The sequence below is a fragment of the Ambystoma mexicanum genome, chromosome 9 (assembly GCF_040938575.1).
Source record: "Ambystoma mexicanum isolate Mex_15411 chromosome 9, UKY_AmexF1_1, whole genome shotgun sequence".
NCBI classification, from domain to species: Eukaryota; Metazoa; Chordata; class Amphibia; order Caudata; family Ambystomatidae; genus Ambystoma; species Ambystoma mexicanum.
Window position 1 is genome coordinate 169,134,527 of NC_090931.1, and position 22,240 is coordinate 169,156,766.

General features: G+C 46.2%; 1 protein-coding gene across 2 annotated transcripts in view; it reads left to right on the forward strand.

Annotated features, from left to right (window-relative positions):
• The window catches only part of C1QTNF5 (C1q and TNF related 5), a 43,467-nt gene that overhangs the window by 14,991 nt on the left and 6,236 nt on the right, over nucleotides 1-22,240 (forward strand). The gene's annotated exons all lie outside the window — the stretch shown is intronic.

Sequence of the window (22,240 nt, forward strand, 5' to 3'; positions counted from 1 at the left end):
AGATCTTGCAGACGATCAAACTCCTCAAAACAAGTACGTATGCCCAACAAACAAGAGATCCCCCAAAATGCACCTGTCTCTAAAGACCTACAAGCTGTTATCATAGCATCTATGGGAATCTCCATTGCGCCTTTTCTAAAACTCTACGAGCAGATGAATGAAAACATAAAAGACCTTACAACCTTAACTGCCCTTCTCAACACAAAAATAATCGAACTAGAAAGGAATGAAACGAAACATTATACCAAATTAACCTCTACTAATGACAAAATTGACCGTATTCTAAACTCTGTCTGTAGCTTTACTGCAAACAACAATGAAGACAAAAAACTGCTGGCAGAAGTAGCACGGGAAGCCTTAAAACTTTTCAAAGAACATCCTGAGAAGTCGGTGTGTAACACAAACTTGGAAGCAACTGATTCAGTTAAGACGCATAGTGACACAGACAGTGCGTTTGATGCAACAATTACAACACAGCAAGGAAACAGAAATGCGATGAGCTATAACTCAGGCACCCAAAAACAAAACACAACGACTCAGTCGGACAAGAACGCAAACAAGACTGGTGGTCCACACTCAGAGAAAGAGTGCGTTCTCTCTGTGTCTAAGGTGTGTGATAAAGACTCCTCCTTGCAAATGATAGCCACATTTGATGAGATGGTTGAAATCAGCAGCCAACCATGCAATCCTGCAGCTGCTGACCCTCAACTGGCATCATCTTCAGGAAGTAAACCGGTCTCAAAGCAAAAGGGTGCAAACAATGACATAATACCGACAAGACTGAGTGCTGTGCCGACCTCCGCCAGTGTGGAGGTATACGACATATTCAAAAAAAACAAACGGCTGTCAAAACCAGAGCACACACTCTCTGTTGGGAAGTCTGCCAACTGCGAGAAAAAATCTAAAAACTTACCGTCCAAGAATATGAGACGTGCAAATGGTTCCAGAAAATTTCTGCGAAACCTGAAAACAGTGAATCTAACAGTTGCTGGTACGAGATGCAATTTCTCCAACCCTGCCAACCCAAAAACCCTCCAAAGAAGTGCAAACACTAATGTCAAAACCTGTTCTCCCGAAAGAACTTCAGATGATGATCTGGATTTGATAAATCTATCTATATATGACGGTGATGAAGTAAACCAAACAGACGAGCTGATAGATCTTGCAAATGAGAGCTTACCCTCACAACATGTAGGAGTGGAAGCCTCCCATCCAAGCAATAACATTGAGAAGGATCAGTCCGACGTCTTACTCGATACTCAAAAAGCAACAAAGACACGACGCACATGCACGATCATTAGTGCGGTCGACACGATCTCTGACCTGAATAACAACCCGGACTCACCATTTGTAACAATGGCTGAAAGACGATCCAAACTGGCGGCCATAAGCTCCAAGGATCTTGAACCTGTAACAGGCCAATCTACGGTCTCCAACATGTCCGCAAAAAAGGTTACTCCAACGATCCCCGAAGCAAACGGTAATCCTGACTCACCTTTCGAAACACTAGCTGAAAGGCGGCCCAAGCTGGTGTCGAAGAGTCGGAAGGACCTTGACTGTGATAGCAGTCAGGTGGAGGTCTCCGACAAATCCACAGAAACTGGAAAAAGTGGCTTGACTAGTTCAGGACGCACGACCCACCGATGCCAACCTGTGTACAAACAGCTGAGAGACGAAACTAAACCAAGTTCTAAAAACACGATGTCTAAATCAAAAATAACAAAAAAGGAATCTTCTTTTGAAAAACTAATTCTAGAAAGACTTGACTCCTGTGATAATATGATCCTAAATCGACAATACTTATCCAAACTATTTTACCTGATACCGAGTCTGCGAACACTCAACTCCGATGACGTGAAAATAGTGGAGTTTCACTGTGAAGAAAGAAACGATATGGTGACTCTACACCTTGCTTCCAAAATTATTCGCGAGATACTGCTAGATGCGGTACCTGCACTTTTGTCCCTAGGCTTCGACCTATATCCACAAAGCCTAGTTGACAAAATACCAGAGCCGTTTCTAAACAATACATATGATAAAGGCCAGGAAAATCTAAAGAAAAGAACAACTTCGAGTACAAAATCCAAAGAATACAAAGACTCGAAATCCGGCACATCAACTCGAACTGAGACCAAACCAAAGGACTCAGAAACAACTCAGTTCTACTTAAATGACCAAATCCAAATAACTGTTGATGGTCTGAATAAAAACATCGGAACAACTCAAAAGAATGACGTAGAAAATGGAAACTGGGCATGGTTAGCTGCAAACCTAAATAACAAAAACCATGATTAACGCTCAAATCGGAGTTCACCTCAGTGCTTTAAATTCGGATCTTGGAACACACGGGGTTTTGTTCACCTATTTAACTCCCCTTGGATGAACAACTTAGACCTGATTTGTCTACAAGAAACTTGGCTGACAACCTGTCCGCTGTCGCCTGCCTTCGAGATAGTGGCAAATCCAGCTATTAAGCCACCCAAAGGTAGACCAATGTCTGGCCTTTTGATAGCGGTCAAAAAGGATCGCGGACTCAGAATAATCGAGACAGAAAATGTTTCATCGTATATACAAATTGCTAAAGTGAGTATTACCTCCCTCGACAAATCAGAGTCCATGTACATAATTAATCTCTATTGGAATCATACTACAACTGGTGCTGTCAAGTTTATAGACCAGGTGACCGATATATTGGACAACCTAATGGAAAATTCAAGTAGACCATCGATTCTTCTATGCGGTGACCTCAACGTAGACTGCCTGAATTTGAATACTGCGTCAAAAATAAACTCCGTGAATCACAAGGTCAACGAAAAAACGGGACAGCTTTGGATGAACGAAATGAACTTGAGAAACCTTATACTTTTGAATGGGAACACACCGGGTGATATCCCGGCACAGCCCACATGGAGACGAGAAAATCAATCTTCAACTATAGACTATCTCTTCGTGTCTGTAGACCTTGCAGCCAAAGTACATCGACTCGAGATCACCAAAATGAAACACAGTGATCACGACATGCTAAAGATGTCGTTCAATGCCTATAGCCAGACATCCCAACAACTATGGCTCCATGACACCACGTACCGATCCGGAAGAATTCGCCTTAACTTTAAAACCAAAGATATAAACTCGGTAACATCTGCTTTGGAGGACACTCCAGGCGTGATTGAATATCAACACCAGTTGATCCAATTTGTGGAATGCAAACAAGGCCTTAAACAACAAAAAACATTGCACAAACATAAGTTTGATCTACAAGTATTGCAACAAAAACGAACTCTACGTAAAGAAATAAGGATGTTACCTAGAAGTAACAAAGAACTATACGATGCAGCCAAAAAACGTATAACGCAAAAATATAGAAATTGGAGAAATAATTACTACGCTACAATCCTGCAGAATGACTCCGAAGAGATGATGCGCAAGCTCAAAAATAAAAACTCAGCTGAATTTTGGCGTGTAATAAACAATCTTGCCGCCCCACAAATAGCACTACAAGTATCTCCAATTTGCCAAGAAACTTGGGTTAAACACTATAGGAACTTGTTTAACACACTTGAAGTGGAAAATAAAAGCACAACCGAGCATAAAATCCCGTGGACACTGGAGTTCGACATAAATGACATCACAAACTCAATTAAGAACTCCAACGCATCAAGAGCTCCAGGGCCGGATGGCCTCACGAACCACACAATGAAACAAAACCCGAAAGAATGGGCAAAGCTCTGTTTACTCCTCTTCGAAAGAATAAAAATAAAACATGCTACCCCAAGATCTTGGAAAAATGCTATAATTGTGCCAATCTTCAAAAAGGGGAACAGACTGGACCCGAGAGACTATCGACCTATCGCCTTGTTAGACGTAATAGGAAAAATCTTCGTAACTCAACTTCAACAAACCTTAAAATCGTGGGCACTTAAAAATCATCGTAATGACCCACGACAAGCGGGTTTTGTTAAAGGCGTAGGTTGCTGTCTTAACACACTTTTGCTGAATCTCTTAAAAATGGAGTCAATACGAACTAACACTTCCATCTATGTCGCATCTATCGACTTTTCACACGCCTTCGATAGTGTTGACCGCCACATTCTGTGGGAAAAACTCAAAGCTTGGAAGTGTCCAGCGGATCTTATAGACGCAATAAAAGAGCTCCATTCTAACACCACTGTGCAAGTCAGACTCGACCAAGGAGGTTCCTTATCTCCTTTGATTCCAACTTATAAAGGAGTGAAACAAGGATGCCCCTTGGCTGCAATTGTGTTCAACCTCTTTATTTCCGACATAGGGGACGCATTAAACGAGGTAACAGCTTTTCCACCTAAAATTCACGGCTCGCAGTTGGGTCACTTGTTGTATGCTGATGATCTATTAATCCTGGATGTCACACCAGTCGGCCTACAGCGAAAACTAGATGCCTTAGAAAGATACGTAATGGAAAACAAGCTCTGTCTAAATAAGAAGAAATGCGAAATCTTGATATTGCGCAACCTGTCAGCCTATAAAAGGAGATCAACCCAATTTGTGTGGTACCTAGAAAAAATACCGCTCAGGATCTCCACTCACATAAAATACTTGGGATCCATAATAAGTGCACACATAAATGACAATCCTTGGGTTGAGGCCACCAAAAGGAAATGTCAACAACTGGCTTGTCAGGCCGCGATCATAAACAAAAAATTCGGGAAATTTTCTATAAAACCTGTGATCAATTTCTACAGACAAAAAGCAATACCGGCCCTGATCTATGGTGCTGAAAATATGTTTGGCTGCTCATACGAGTTATGGAACACACTTGAAAACAACTTTTGGACCAGAGCGTTACACATCTCTAAAGGATGTCCGACTAGCAACATAAGATTTGAACTGGGACTGACCTCCATACAAGCAAGAGTTTGTTGGAATGCTTTAACTCTATACAGGAAGTCACAGCTCGCCAATGCAGCCCCTCCATTTAACATAATACATAAGCCGGACTCAAAGCCCGAATATCCAATGCTTGCTAAATGGAATCGGCAATGCACTGAAATTCTGGATGCAAATGACATTACCATTACTACCTTACTTGAAAATCCTGAGAAGGCCAAACGTAAACTATGGAGCGCGGATTGGCATCAAACCTGTACTGACAGATCTAGCTCTCGTCTCTTAAGAGAAGTTCCACCAGAAGCCAGAGAGCTAGACAAACTACAACCGTATCTGATGCAATTTCCTGATCAGAACTCAAGATTACTATATCTGCACTTCCGGCTCAATCTGTTCATGACAAAAGACCGTACAGGTACTTGGCTACGCAATGAACCTGTCGACTTAATCTGTCGCTTTTGTAAACGTTCGACAGAGACACTAAAACACTTGACGTTGTTCTGCCCTGAGTTTCGCTCCTTGCGAACAAAGTTATTCGGACCGCTCTTTGAGGCACGAAGTACCTATACAGCTGATGATTGGTGGAACGTTATGTTTGAAGGTGTTGACCGAAAAATTATGTTTGGTCTAGTTCAACTGTTGAAGGACTTGAAAATCCGGCTAAAAGAGCCGATCTAGATAGTAGGAGGAGCCGACTGACAAAGCGTCTAAACAACATATGTTTGGTGAAAGAAGTAGGAAGAAGTGTATCTTGCTATCTGTTTTAAAGGTTTTTCTTGTAAACCATAAAAAACTAATAAAAAAAAAAAAAAAAAAAGCCACTCTCCACTGTTAAGCTAAATTTGTGTCTCAAACATGTCAGTTGTAATCAAGGTTTCAGCAACTGTCACGAAGCCCTGAACTATCTTTGAGGCACGTGACGCGGCATCCAGTAAACTGGCCCAAAGGATAAAAACTCTGCCAGTTGGACTAAGTTGTTACCAGCACAAGGGCACATCCTTATGAAGTGTTGTTTACAGAGACCACCTTCATCTTCTGCACTTGTGTCGCTCACAAGAAATCCATTACAGACTCCTCCAGCCCGTGAAAGACTGCAGGAGAAAGCTGCTGAGAGGATGCGCTGCAAGACAGAGAGGGATATATTCTGCCGTGGCATCATTAAAAATCCAAAGGATTGGGCATGTGCAGGAGAGCTTCATACTGCCAAGAAGTCAAGAAGCCGGTCAGCGAAGAGTGTTTTTCTTCAAAATGAAGCATGCTGTAAAGTTCTAACCGAAGCGCCGTCAAGGACATGTTCTATCCACACTGGGGGTCATTACGACCCGGGCGCAAAGGGATACCGGGCACCGGTAATGACACTGGTGCCGGCAATCCCTTTGCGCCCTATTCCGAGCTCCCTTTGCGGGTCCTTCCTTAACGCCTGGTTTTACCAGGCGTTAAGGACGGGACCCGCAAAGGGACTTCAGAGATAATAACGGTACCGTTATTAGCACCCTCCCCATTCCCATTGAGCCCTATGGGGGCTCAAATGGGAATGGGGATTGACATTTTCAATGGGGACTTACCGGTCCCGCAAAGGTCGGACTAGACCGGTAAGTCCCCATTGAACCAGGGCGGACACGGTACCTGTATGAAAGCGCTGCTTCTTCACTCTATATGTCCCTCAAATGACCACCCGACCCATCGAAACACGAATGAATCACTTTACCTCTTAGGGTGTATCCCAATCTACTGCTTGACAGGTTCATTTCAGACAGGAATGGTAATTACTGACTTGGCAGACTCGTCGCCTGCCATCATACCTGTATAGACCTGGTCACTGAGGAGGGAATAATTTTCCGTTCCTACACTCTCCCATGAGTTCCAAAAGGTGCGTTGGTTTGCACATGTTTACAATGAATTCGGTAATGGCATCCTTATGTGGGTGTATAAACCAATCCACCAAGTGCTGTAACGTATTTGCCCAATAGTAGGTGTTAAAGTCTGGTGCACCTATGCCCCCCGGTAGGTAATTGCAGCATCGGCGGGGCAATTCTCAAACTTCCTCCCTTCCAGATCAACTTTCCTAGTATCGCATCGAGCCGGGAGAAATACCCATAAGAGATAAGCATTGGCATCACCAGAAATACATAAATCGGTTTTGGCAGTGTTATCATTTTCACAACTGCTATCCGTCCCACTGCCCAGGAAAGGGAGGTTCATCCAAAACTCAGCAAACTTGCAAAACACAACAAGACTAGTATGCTCCATGTTCCTCTGAAACACCCAATCACAATTAGCGCTGACAACAACCAAGCTAGTTTCATAAGGCATTGAAGCGAAGCCACGGCAAGCTTTCTACCTAATCAAGGAAGGCATTCATTGATCCAAAGCTACACGCCACTTGGCCAGTCCAGCCCTGACACCGACACAAGTGTAGGTTGAGCGCTGCAGGCACCCTGCTCTGCTGTACTTCCCTCTTCCTAAGCGAGGAGACCTGGGGTTGCACTCGCACAACAACGCTTTCACCCACTACTGCAGTCAGCAGCAGGTGACGGTCACACAGACAGCTGGGGCCGGAGCGGCGGCGCGGTCCCCTTGTGGTGTCCTGACTCAGTGACTCCTGAGTCCTGGCTGGGTCCTGGCCAGGGCACAGGCCCCAGGACCAGGACCCAGGAGTCAGGGCACCACAAGGGGACCGCGCCAACTGCACCGCCGCTCGGGCCCGGCACGGATCTGGGCCTTGGAATCACAGGCTTACGGTCAGAGTCAAGTGACAATGACTCATTTACCTGATTTGGAGTCGGCTGCCGGCGGGGACTCTGTCTCCTGTTGGGGCCCGGGTGCGGGGGAGGCAGCACACACTGGCAATAGTAGTAGTGTGAGTGACACTGGCAGTGGCGCACACAAATGAAAAAGCAAGGCCCCAGCAACTAGGCCGCACACACCACGCAGTGTGGCAGTCTCTCTGTCACGAGGACCAACGCCACGCCTAGACACCTTCAGTTCACAGTAACTCGTGGAATGAAGGTGGCGCCACGCTGCCTGCTGTGGCAACAACAACACGTCACCATGTCATTTCACTGGCTCAGTCAGAACAGCCAATGAAAAATGCACATTCTGGTTATTATACAGAATTTATCAAAATACTGCATAGTAACAACAGAATGGTCGTTTTAATTGGCTGTTTGTAACAGTTTGTTCTTGGATTGTATTGCTGGTCCCTCCCAGGTACAGCTAGCCGAGCCATGGCTTGCAACAATGATTTATGATCGAAGTGAAGTGTGGGAGAGTGGAAGAACAAACAAAACAATTTCAATTGCACGTGCGCTGGCCCCCGCGTGATGTTTTGGTGCACAGATAACAAACACCGGCACAAATTAAGCACTGCCAGCGAGGCTTGGAACTTTTTTGTTGTTGGAAAGCACAAGGAACACCCTTTTACTTGAGAAAGAGACCACCCTTGCACAGATACCTTAGATTATTAGTGTTATTAGTATTAGGAACAGTAGAAATGTGTCCAACACCTTATTATTAATAAAAGTCTATATCCATAAACATGCCACCCTTGTGTGCAACCAGTACTTCTGCAACCTTACAGCAGATAGTTGATTTAATTCAGCTCAGTCCCTCCAACTCACCCCTCTGGTTCTTTCTAGCTTCTATCACAGACATATGTCTCAAACGCAAAGATCTGAGGTCATTCTTATGTTCCCAAAATGCAGTTTATTTTATGTTTATGGCTATTATAATAGCCAACTGGCAAGATTGTGACCGAGAGATACTGCGCTCTAAGGGGGAGATTATGGAAAAGAAGGCGAAAAGAAGGGAGACAAGACGGGGAGGGGGGGCAAGAGTAGCAACTAAAAACATATAAAGACACTATTGGAGCAGGATGGTTGCAAGAGGCAGGTTTTAATGTCAGCCCTAAAAAAATGGCAGAGTCGATGGCTCTTCGACGGGGTGGCAGGGAGTGCCAAACACGTGAGCCAAACGCAGAGAAGCCTCTGTCTCCTCTACTCCCGCTGTGGGATGAAAGAACTGTTGGAGGTTGGCATCTGGTGTGTAGAGATCTCTAGATGTTTGGTTACAGTGGATGAGGCGGATCATATTGAACTTGATTCTGGCTGCCACCGGGAGCTAGTAAAGACTTCTTCAGTGGGCTAACAGTAAGTGAGGCTTTTTAGACCGAGCCAGCTGCCTTTAGGATCTTTTGATCAATTTGATAGGCAAGGAGGCCTGCATGGAGCCAGATGCTGTAAACCAGTTTTGAGGTGACAAGGGCTTCAATCACTACCGGATGAGTTTACTGGGGACTGGATGGAAAGATGTTTGCAGTCATTTCAGCTTGAAATAATCTTTGACCACAGCACCAATTGGACCATTCAGGCTCATATTAGCACACCACAAGAAACCAAAGTTTCATCCAAGGAGCTTAAGGGGAAGTGATTGTCCAAAGAAAAAGGGAGGCAGGCAGAAGGTGTCCATTTGATTGAGGAGATGAGCTGGTCCAGTACTAAAATATCAGTATTAGGTCCATTAAGCTTCTATAAATCAGTGCTCATAGGGGGCTCAATGTCCAGCAGTACTTTGGAGATGGCAGAGAATTTTTTTCCCCCCTGAGGCACAAGATACATCTGTATATTCTACAAATAGGAACGAAAAGGAGGTTCTGTGACCTGTGAATTAATGGTGTAATGTAGATAATGGAATTCAAAAGTCAAAGGAGGAATGTTGGGGCACCCAGGAAGGTATATGTCTAGTGGGGAGCTGAAGTTGCCTAGCCTCATGCTTTGGTTTCTGTCTTCAAAGGAAAGATCTAAACCACTTAGTGGTGTTGTTAGAGACCCCTGAAATTGACTGACATCCCCGCAGTACATATAGCATTATCAACAGTGAGAAAGAATGGTCAACATTGATAGGCTACCCAAATTAACCAATAGCAGAGCCTCATCCCACACCAAGCGCAGAGTCGTGCTGTGGTAGGGGCGAAAACCAAACTGGAGGTGCACAAGGAACACATTTTCTTCAGTATGTTTATGGATTGTTGATTAGCTAGGTTTTGGTATTAAATTCATCATGGATAGATTTGCACCAGGCCGAGTCCTTAGGTACAGTTGTCACTGTTATATTTAAGCAAACACAAGCAGCTCAGTACACGGGAGGACCCCACAAAACACCCATCATCTTAAAGTCTCTGGCTCTGCATCTCTGGTAAGCCTGTCCCCCAAAAAGAAGGTGGTATAATGAATCCCCCTCCCTCCTACTGACCCCTAGGGGAAGATAGGCACCCGCCTTGAGGGAAGAGTTTTGTGACAAAGTGACTGATTTCTGAAGACAGTGCGCCCCAGTCGACTCTGGTGCGGTATTCTCTGACCCTGAGCTATGGGTGAGCTCTCAGATTAGTCAAACCAGCATTGTGGATCCGTTTTCCTTCAGTGGTCTCCTGGCTTTGTCTCTCCTTCATCAAGGGGAGGCATTATTCAACTTCTAAAATCAAATATAGTTACCATATCACCTTATCCTGCAAACATCTCCTTTGGTCACCAATCGGTTTGACAAGCTACCCCGTCAACCTTCTATCAATTGACGTACCTTACCATTGGAGCCCACCCCCTCTTGCATCTTTCACACCACCAAGTTCTTTCTTAAGCTTCTATACAAGTGCAGGCTCCTCCCGTCTGCCGTAATAAATTCCCTCACTAGCACAATCTTCTGTATAACCATGATGTTTTCACTTTCATATGCAGCACCTCCAAAGCCAGGACAATTAGTCATCACACTGATGACTTGCAGGGCCTCATTCTAGACTATGGCCTCCATTGTCTCATGATATCTGAAACCAGAGGTAATGGTATAGCAATCTAGAACAAATCTAATCTGCACATTGCTCCCCTGCTCCTCACACCACTGCCCTCTTGTGAAATGCTGGGCATTAAACTGACCATCTTTTATTCAACTTCAAGCTGCTCACAAACTACCACCAATCAAGCCGCCACAGGATTCTCAAACATCTTGATTGACCTCTTCTTGACATTTGATGGTCTCCTTCTGGCGGTAGGCTTCAGATTCTGGCTACAGAACCATCCAAGCAACCAAGATGTTTATTGACATCTGTGACTTGAAATCTTATGCAGGAATCCCTTACATGAACAGTCACTGGCCCTCATTATAAATTTGCCGGTATCCTGCAGAAAATTCCGGGATATCAGGCGCCGGTAACAGTAGGTTCTACTGTTACCGGCGCCTGATATCCTGGAATTTCTGGGCTATTACAGGTGCTGGCAACAGTAGGTAAATCCACATGCAATGGAGTCTATAGGACTCCATGGTGGTATTGCCGGTATTACCAGCATCGGTAATACCGGTGCCAGTAATACCAGCGTTTTTTTGCTGGTGGGGCCCTGATTTACCTCTAGCTCTCCGCTGGAGGTAAATCAGTAAACCCTGACCAGAAAACCTGTAGTTTGACAGTGCAGGAAAAGTGCCGGTAACAGAATTATCGCTACTCCTTTCCCACACTGCCCTCTCGTTAGCATCCTTCAAGCTGGGATCAGACGTTACCATCTGGTTTCACCATCACCTGCTTAGCCAATCTTTCACCACCACTCCAATAAGACCAGTCCTCCCTTAGAAACCCAAACATGCTTGGGATTAGCTCCTGCAAAAAACATGTTCTTATCGCACTTCAAACAACACATTACTGGGGCCCTATCATTCCATACCCACCTCTCCACTTGTAAGGAGGATCTAATTTACTTTCTCTTCCAGGCCACCTGCCTGTCTGTGACCTGGGGCACCCCTCTGGGAAAGGCTCATCCAAATCCCCTTCCAAAAATGAGCGTAAATACTAACTCAAGCACCTTAACACCTCAACTTTCCTCAAGAACTTTTTTAAACTGTGCAGTATTTCATCTCCCAGCTTGCCATGCCTCCACGATTTTGAAACCTCTACAGAACCCTCCGGGTGTTTACTTGATTCCAGGAAATTAAAGACTCTACTGGCTCATCCTTCCACTCCAACAGACTCACTGGTTCACTTCATACTGCCCCTACAAACTGCAGCCCACCCGCATCTTTGACTTCCAAATGGTTGCATCTACGAACTGCTGCAACCACCACAGCCAGCTCGAGATTTATCGCCTCCCCCATATCCCTCCTCCATTGGCGTGATCCATATTGACATTTCCACTCCTCTGGTGTTGAAACTCATCAACAGTCCTTTGCCTTCAGGATCGGTTCCTGTCTCAGTGACATATTCCATCATAACCCTCATTGCCGCTAAAAACCCCTCCCTAAACTCAGTGAACCTTAGAACGTTACAAGCATTACTTCCTCCCTGCCTCCCTCGGTTACCGTAAATTCTTGAAAAAGTGGTCTCTACCAAGCTCCATAAACATACTGAAGAAAATGTGTTCCTTGTGCACCTCCAGTTTGGTTTTCGCCCCTGCCACAGCACGACTCCGCGCTTGGTGTGGGATGAGGCTCTGCTATTGGTTAATTTGGGTAGCCTATCAATGTTGACCATTCTTTCCCACTGTTGATAATGCTATATGTACTGAGGGGACGTCAGTCAATTTCAGGGGTCTCTAACAACACCACTAAGTGGTTTAGATCTTTCCTTTGAAGACAGAACCCAAAGCATGAGGCTAGGCAACTTCAGCTCCCCACTAGACATATACCTTCCTGGGTGCCCCAACATTCCTCCTTTGACTTTCGAATTCCATTATCTACATTACACCATTAATTCACAGGTCACAGAACCTCCTTTTCGTTCCTATTTGTAGAATATACAGATGTATCTTGTGCCTCAGGGGGAAAAAACATTCTCTGCCATCTCCAAAGTACTACTGGACATTGAGCCCCCTATGAGCACTGATTTATAGAAGCTTAATGGACCTAATACTGATATTTTAGTACTGGACCAGCTCATCTCCTCAATCAAATGGACACCTTCTGCCTGCCTCCCTTTTTCTTTGGAAAATCACTTCCCCTTAAGCTCCTTGGATGAAACTTTGGTTTCTTGTGGTGTGCTAATATGAGCCTGAATGGTCCAATTGGTCCTGTGGTCAAAGATTATTTCAAGCTGAAATGACTGCAAACATCTTTCCATCCAGTCCCCAGTAAACTCATCCGGTAGTGATTGAAGCCCTTGTCACCTCAAAACTGGTTTACAGCATCTGGCTCCATGCAGGCCTCCTTGCCTATCAAATTGATCAAAAGATCCTAAAGGCAGCTGGCTCGGTCTAAAAAGCCTCACTTACTGTTAGCCCACTGAAGAAGTCTTCACTAGCTGACGGTGGTAGCCAGAATCAAGTTCAATATGATCAGTCTCATCCACTGTAACCAAACATCTAGAGATCGCTGCACACCAGATGCCAACCTCCAACAGTTCTTTCATCCCACAGCGGGAGTAGAGGAGACAGAGGCTTCTCTGCGTTTGGCTCACATGTTTGGCACTCCCTGCCACCCTGTCGAAGAGCCATCGACTCTGCCATTTTTTTAGGGCTGACATTAAAACCTGCCTCTTGCAACCATCCTGCTCCAATAGTGTCTTTATATGTTTTTAGTTGCTACTCTTGTCCCCCCCCGTCTTGTCTCCCTTCTTTTCGCCTTCTTTTCCATAATCTCCCCCTTAGAGCGCAGTATCTCTCGGTCACAATCTTGCCAGTTGGCTATTATAATAGCCATAAACATAAAATAAACTGCATTTTGGGAACATAAGAATGACCTCAGATCTTTGCGTTTGAGACATATGTCTGTGATAGAAGCTAGAAAGAACCAGAGGGGTGAGTTGGAGGGACTGAGCTGAATTAAATCAACTATCTGCTGTAAGGTTGCAGAAGTACTGGTTGCACACAAGGGTGGCATGTTTATGGATATAGACTTTTATTAATAATAAGGTGTTGGACACATTTCTACTGTTCCTAATACTAATAACACTAATAATCTAAGGTATCTGTGCAAGGGTGGTCTCTTTCTCAAGTAAAAGGGTGTTCCTTGTGCTTTCCAACAAAAAAAAAGTTCCAAGCCTCGCTGGCAGTGCTTAATTTGTGCCGGTGTTTGCTTTCTGTGCACCAAAACATCACGCGGGGGCCAGCGCACGTGCAATTGAAATTGTTTTGTTTGTTCTTCCACTCTCCCACACTTCACTTCGATCATAAATCATTGTTGCAAGCCATGGCTCGGCTGGCTGTACCTGGGAGGGACCAGCAATACAATCCAAGAACAAACTGTTACAAACAGCCAATGAAAACGACCATTCTGTTGTTACTATGCAGTATTTTGATAAATTCTGTATAATAACCAGAATGTGCAGTTTTCATTGGCTGTGCTGACTGAGCCAGTGAAATGACATGGTGACGTGTTGTTGTTGCCACAGCAGGCAGCGTGGCGCCACCTTCATTCCACGAGTTACTGTGAACTGAAGGTGTCTAGTCGTGGCGTCGGTCCTCGTGAGAGAGAGACTGCCACACTGCGTGGTGTGTGCAGCCTAGTTGCTGGGGGCTTGCTTTTTCATTTGTGTGCGCCACTGGCAGTGTCACTCACACTACTACTAGTGCCAGTGTGTGCTGCCGCCCCCCCGCACCCGGGCCCCAACAGGAGACAGAGTCCCCGCCGGCAGCCGACTCCAAATCAGGTAAGTGAGTCACTGTCACTTGACTCTCACCGTAAGCCTGTGATTCCAAGGCCCAGATCTGTGCTGGGCCCGAGCGGCGGTGCAGTTGGCGCGGTCCCCTTGTGGTGCCCTGACTCCTGGGTCCTGGTCCTGGGACCTGTGCCCTGGCCAGGACCCAGCCAGGACTCAGGAGTCAGGAGTCACTGAGTCAGGACACCACCAGGGGACCACGCCGCCGCTCAGGCCCGGCTGTCTGTGTGACCGTCACCTGCTGCTGACTGCAGTAGTGGGTGCAGGCGTTGTTGTGCGAGTGCAACCCCAGGTCTCCTCGCTTAGGAAGAGGGAAGTACAGCAGAGCAGGGTGCCATCAGTGCTCAACCTACACTTGTGTCGGTGTCAGGGCTGGACTGGCCTAGTGGCGTGTAGCTTCGGATCAATGAATGCCTTCCTTGATTAGGTAGAAAGCTTGCCAGCAAATTAATTCTAGGGAAATGAGCACTGGTCTCTCTTGCGCTTAGGAGCCTATTGTCTCCCACACCCTCAATCACCCTCATGTGGTCTTCCAATTTCAGTCATGTACAGAGGTTCAGATCTGTAAAATAGTAGCTGCAATGAAATCCACATTGTGTTTAGGAGATAGTTGTCCCTCGTCCATCTTTAAAGCCTGCATCGATACCCTTGCTCCCTGGGTAACCACACTAGTCAACTTGTCCTTTGCCGAATCTACTTTTCCTCTAATCTTAAAGGAGTCGGGGATTACCCCTCTCCTTAAGAAAAACAACCTGGACCCTAAGGTATCCAAACATTATCAAGCAATTACTAATGTACCTTTCCTCTTAAACATTCTGGATCGTGTTGTGTATATATACAACTCCAGGAATTTATCGAAAATAATATCTTGAACCAACCACAATCAGGTTTCAGGCACATGCACAGGACAGAAACGGCACTGACTGACCTTAAATCCAACATTGCTAATATCCTAGATAAAGGTAAACCTGCTCTTCTTTTGCTGCTAGATCTCTCTGCAGCCTTTGAACTGGTTGATCACTCATTGTTGGTCACCAGGTTAAGTGAACAGCCGTATTGCTCCGATACGGCTGCTCAGCAGATTCTTTCTTTCCTCGGCCTGAGGAGTAGCAGAGTTGCAGTACAGAATGCCAGTTCAGTACCCATGCTTACAACCTGCAGCGTACCGCAGCGGTCATGTATCTCCCCGCTAATATTCAATGTTTACATCATGCCATTGCTTGCTCTATTGGATGGCCTAGGTGTTCAGTTTGAGAATTATGCAGATGATACACAAATCATCAGAGAGCTAACCGGCTGTTATAGTACGGACTCTGATGCTAGTAATCGCATCTACAATGCTATTCAGGTCTGGATGATCAATAACTCTCTTGCACTCAATCCCGAAAAGACTGAACGCCTGATCTTAGCATCAGGACAAAGACTAAAAACGTCTCCAGAGTATAAGAGCTTTGCCATAGCTGGAAATCAAATTCAAGTTTCTAGGAAGGTGAAAACATTGGGTGTGGTTCTGGATGCAGAACTTTCTATGAAACCTCACGTTGCCCCTTTCTGGGGCTCATGTGGATATGTTTTGAAACTACTTCATCATATTCGTCCATATATTTAATTAAAAAACAGATCCATTTTAGCTACTGCCCAATCAATTCACGCCTGGATTATTGCAACAGCGTGTTGGTTGGGACATCCAAGGCGAATCTTCAAGCCCTGCAAGTTGCCAGAATGGAGCAGTCACAACCGTCCATGGGCTCTCTCAAAGGGAACATGTCACAAGTGCCAGACGCAATATCCACTGGCTCCCTGTCAAACAACGTGGCATGCATATGTTACTTTCCTTGACTTATAAATGTTGTCACAATGAAACTCCTCAATACTTAATGAACTGCTTTATTACCCTCCCTTCAGGTCACAATCTGCGGTTTTATGACCCCATTAAATCTCATCCAGCCGAGGTATAACCTCAAAACCTCTGGTGGCTCTACTTTTGATGGTCAGACTCTTCTATCCTGGAACAAACACCCGTTCGAACTCAGGCAATCTAATCCTTGCCATGAGTTCAAGAAAGCCTTAACACTCATTTGTTCAACCCAGATTAGGTCCCAAGACATTGATCAGAAAAGGCAAGACCAGGTTTCTCTGTGCCCAGTCCTATCATTTGTTCTGTAAAACTTGTTCTGTCTTTTGTGCGCTTTGAGGCCTATGGGCGAGCAGCGCTTTATAAAAACTATAAATAAATAAATAAAAGGTCCCTGCGCCTTACTAGCACGGACCAACAGGGTGCACCTAAAAGGGACCAGTGCCGAAGGTGCCGTGCCGAAAAAGCCTGTGCCGAAATAGCCAGAGCCGAAAGAGCTGCGCCGGAATGTCTGGCTTTGGAGCACATGGTTGTACCCTTGCACAAGACATGTCTCTGACAGCTTGAGCACACGTTGGAGCTCTTATACAAGCGACAGCTCTTATAGCCTGCACACATGATTGCATTTTGCCTAAGCGATATCCCTTAAAGCTCGAGCATATGGTCGTACTCTTATAAAGGTGATATCTCTAACAGGTTGAACACATTGTAGCGCCTTAGCACAAGTGATATCTCTTACAGCCTCGACACACGATGGTACCCTTAAATAAGCGATATCTCTACTGTCTCAGCACACAATGGCGCGCTTATGCAAGTGCTATCTCTATCAGCCTGCGCACAAGATGGCACTCTTATACGTGTGATATCGTGCAGCCTGTGCACACTATGGCACTCTTACACAAGTAATATCTCTTACAGACTGCGCACAAGATGGCGCTCTTATTCAAGTGATATTTCTAACAGCCTGAGCACACGATCGTGCTCTTATACGTGTGATATCGTGCAGCCTGTGCACACTATGGCGCTCTTACCCAAGTGATAGCTCTTACAGCCTAAGCACAAGATGGCGCTCTTATTCAAGTGATATTTCGTGCAGCCTGAGCACAAGATCGTGCTCTTAGATCTCTAATAGCCTGTCCACACGATGGCGGTCTTATACAACTGATATCTCTAACAGCCTGAGCACAAGATGGCGCTCTTATGCACGTGATATCTCGAGCAGCCTGTGGACACTATGGCGCTCTTACACAAGTGATGGCTCTTACAGCCTGAGCAGCTCCCTCACAGGCGAGATCTCCTTATGGTTGTGCATATGATGGTGCACAAGCGGTATCTCTGCCTGTGCACGTGATGCTGCTCTCGCATAGTAGGATTATATTATTGCATTTCTAGCTAATGATGTTTGTATGGAGGAACATGGAAGGCACCCACAATTACTGGAAATAAAAAACGGACTAATTGAATTCTGGGAAAGCCTCAAGGAAAGTGACACTAGGCATCAAGATTACAGTAAAGCAGAGATCGCATATGCACGAAATATAAGACGAGCGAGACCTGACTGAAACACCGAAAATAAGTGTTCACATCTCAGAGCGAAAGTATATGACGCGCAATACACAGCACACAGGGAAAACAAAAATACTCAGCAAGATGAAATGCTACAGACTGCTGAAAGGCGATACAGCTGAGCATCCCAAAAACACTTACTCAAATAATGACCAAAGACAGGATGAATGGCCATGGGCTGGACATCAAAATCTGCAGACAGTCCTGGAAGACGGAAAATGGCGATCCAGACAGTGCTGGATTCGCGACAGATTTTCACAGATACAGGATCCGGCAAAACATATCTCCCTGGATCCGGAAAAAGCTCAAACCCATGACCAGGCGATAGGGTGACCAGATAAAAAAAAAAAACAGAAAGTGTCAACATAAAGGTAGGACTTCCATTTTGTTAGATACCCGAAAGGGTACCTGGAAGGCCGGCCCAGTAAATGATACGTGGGAGCCAGGGTCAATGCACAACTTTCTTTATTCACTTACAGGCAGCAACTGCCGAACTTTTACCCCGCCCCCTCCCTAGCCCCTACGTCATGTCCTGTCCAGCCTGCAAGGACCGCAAACGGCGGCCCACCCACACAACGATGTGGCAAGGTGCTGACATCACCCCCCTTTTTAACATGCCAGTTCTTCTCCATGTTCTACCCCATTTCTTCGATGAGGCGGAGCGGCTTTATGCGGCTCCTTTGCAGTCTCCGAGAGCTGCGGGGCGTCGTCCACGCCGAAGGCGGAGAAGTAGGGTTTCTTTCACCTTCAGGCTCTTCTCCATCTCCTTGGTATGGCTTGTCGCGTTGTCTTTCTTCCTCACTGTCGCTGTTCCTGCCCCGGACTTCTTCCACGTCAGAGCTCACATGCTTGAAGTGCGATGCATTTCGTGTTACAGGCGAACAGTCGTCTCTCTGTGCCGTGACCATGGTGCCTTTCTTGTGTGTCACGATAAGCGGCGTGGGTGCAAACGTGACATTTTCTTTCCTGCTCTTCGGTTGATGCATCCATACTTCATCTCCTGGTTCCAGGGTTGTTTTTTTGGCTCGCCTCTTACGATCCATTACTTCTTTCATCTTCGCTTTCCCAGCAGCATCGTTCTCCTTGGCTTCTTGTTCCAAGGCCGTTGGTGCCTGGGGCCTGGGATCTTCTGGTAGTCGTGTTCGGACTGGTCTTCGAAACATCAGGTCCGCCGGGCATATCCCCGTGGTGCTGTGGGGCGTGTGTCTGTATTCTCTTAACAGTTGGTTCAGGGCTTGCTCGAAAGGCTTGTTTTGAATTCTTGCAATTTGAAGTGTCCTTTTAATATTGGCCATGAACCTCTCGACCATGTCGTTAGCTTGCAGCCAGCGCAAGGTTACCTTCCGATGTTGAAAGCCCATGTATTTGGCAAAGTTATGGAAGTCCTGGCTCACGAATGTCGGGCCATTGTCTGACTTTATGATCTTGGGAATTCCATAAGCAAACAGCATACGGTCTAAGACTGGGATGACGCTGGCGGCTGCAGTGCTTTCTACTATTTGCGCGTCAGGGAAGCGTGAGTGCTCGTCCATGTGTACGACTACGTGCGTGCCATCTCTTAGTGGGCCGAATAGGTCCACTGCTAGTTCTTCCCACACCTGCTTTGGCAGGGGTGACATTTGTAGTGGGTTTGGGTGCGGTGGTGGAGCTACCTATGCGCATATGTGGCATCCTCCTATTTTGTCTTCCACCAGAGTGTCGAGCCTTGGGAACCATATCTTTTGTCTAATAAGTCTTTTCGTTGCCACCACGCCTCTGTGTCCTTTGTGTGCCAAACAAACTGTCTTTTCCCTGAGTCCTTCCGGTATGATGACCTTGCAACCTTTTAGTAGTATGTGCTCGTCCAATCTCTCACTTGGTCTAGCCACTTGACGTCGTCTCTTACTGATTCTGCCTCTTGTCGGGCCTGTTGTCTCATGTGTGCCTTTCAGTTTGTTTGCATGTAATGTCTGACAATTCGGAATGCCGGGTTCTGTTCCGACTGTGCCGTCAGCTCGGCCCATTCTATGGGTAGTGGTTGGAGGTGGTGTATCACGTAGTTTATGTACGTGTCTGCGATGGACGGTTGTGATTCTGCCGGTCCTGTAGGGTGGCGGGACAAATAGCCCACAGGATTTTCTTCTTTGCCTTGGTGGTGCTTGACGGTGAATTTGTAATCTTGAAGACGTAGTCCCCACCTTGCTATCCTAGGAGGCATCCGTGCTTTGGGATCTGTATATGGTTAAGAGCGCCTGATGGTCCGTTATTATGGTGAATTCCTTACCATATAGGAATAAATGGAAATATATGCACGCCCACACTACCACCAGGCTTTTTTTTTCCGCCTGAGAGTATGCCTGTTCCGTGGTGTTGAGGCTCCTGCTGGCGTACGCCACTATGTAGACGCTGGATGGTGTCTCCGGGTCCTTCTGCATGAGAATGGCGCCGAGTCCTACCGGGCTGGTGTCGACAATTACTTCAGTGTCTCTTCTCGCATCGAAATACGCCATGTTGTCTGCTTTTGAGATGCGTTGCGGATTGCCTCAAATGCCGTTTGACTCTCTTCCGACCATATGAACGGTTGGTCCTTGCACGTGAGCAGTTGAAACGGGTTGCTTATGGTGGCGTAGTCTTTTAAATATCTAGAACAGTAGCTGGCCAATCCTAAGAATGACCGTAGATCTGTCGTGGTCTTGGGAGGTGGTGCAGTGTTGAGGGCTTTGACCTTGTCGGGGTCTGGGCGCATTCCTTCGACTGAGAAGATGTGGCTGAAGAATCTTAAGGAGCCTTTTGCAAATTCACATTTTGCTTTGTTTAGCGTGAGACCCGCTGCTTCTAGAGCCGTGCACACTCGATGTAATGCTGTGTAGTGGTCCTCTTTAGTCTTCCCAAATACTAATACGTCGTCCGAGCATTTCAGACTATTAGGGACGTGGCGAATGACCTTATGTATCTCCTCTTGAAAAATGTCTTCGGCCGATTAGATGCCGAAACTGAGTCTTTTATATTGAAACAGGCCGAGGTGTGTCACAAATGTGCTGATGTATCTGGATTCGGGGGCGATTTCAATTTGATGGTAGCCTTTGGTCACATCTAATTTCGAGAAAATCTTCGCTCCATGGAGGAGGTGAATCATGTCTGTGATTCTGGGAGCTTTGTGTCCCTCCCTCTCGATGGCTACATTCGCTCTGCGCACGTCAACGCACAGATTTATGGATCCGTCCGGGGATTTTTTGGGGACTGGGATGATGGGTGATACTTATGGTGTCGGGCCTGAGACATGTTCAATGACGTCTATTTTGATCAGTTTGCCAGTCATCCTCTACCTGTTTTTGAATGTTGACAGGTATGCCTCGATAGTGTTGGGCCACTGGGGGAATGTCTGGATTGATATGGAGGTGTATCTTCCTGTTTTTTAATTTTCCGAGTCCACTGAAAAGTTTTGGGAATGATTGTTCCACTGTCTCTGGTTTGGCGAAATATTTATGTGTCATAATCTGGTACAGGATGTGCACTAAGCCCATGTCCACCCCGTTCGGAAGCTTAGGATGCAGCCACTGTTAGCTTCGGTCTTCAATATGTGTAGGGTGATTTCCGCTGCATGGGATTTGTGTGTGCACCACGCTGTGATCATTCCTTTGCAGGGTAATGGGGTCATCGCTCCGTATGGGTAGATGTCCACTGTGGCCTTTCTGATTTTTGGAGGGCGTGTGAGCAGGTTGTATGCCTGCTCGCTGATGATATTGACGGTGGCCCCTGTGTCAATGAGGAACTCCAGAGGCGTGTCGTTGACCTGCAGTGTGAGGATGGGGCTGTGTTGGGTGGCCGTGGTGTTGTTGAGTGCCCACACATAGCCTTTCTCTCTCTGATCTTCTTCTGATGATGGAGACTCACTGCTGGTGGGAGAACGTATTTCAATGGATCTGACGAAAAGCCTTCTTTGAGAGCGCCTTGAGCTGTCAGGCAGCCACCTGTCTTCTCGTGGGTAGAAGCTTCTTCGATCTTTGTCCTCTCTTCTGTGTGTCGTGTGGTCTCCTTCTCCTCTGTTTGTCGGTGGGCTTTGACGAGTGCTTCTGCGCCTATCTTGAGTTTGCTGTCTGTGTGGAGTGTGTCCTGGAGCATTCTTGCACACTGCTCTGTAGTGGTCTATTCCGCCACACGCGGCGCATTGTTGTCCAACGGCAGGACACTCGCCTGTGTGGGGGTACTCGTATCCACATCGAAAGCATGTGGCGTCAGGACATTTTCCTCCTTGGTTTGGTGCTGCATACAGTCTGTTAACTGCGTCGGGGTTGGCGGCGGGCTGTTGTATGGTGACTTTGCCCAGGTTATCGAGTTGTGATTCA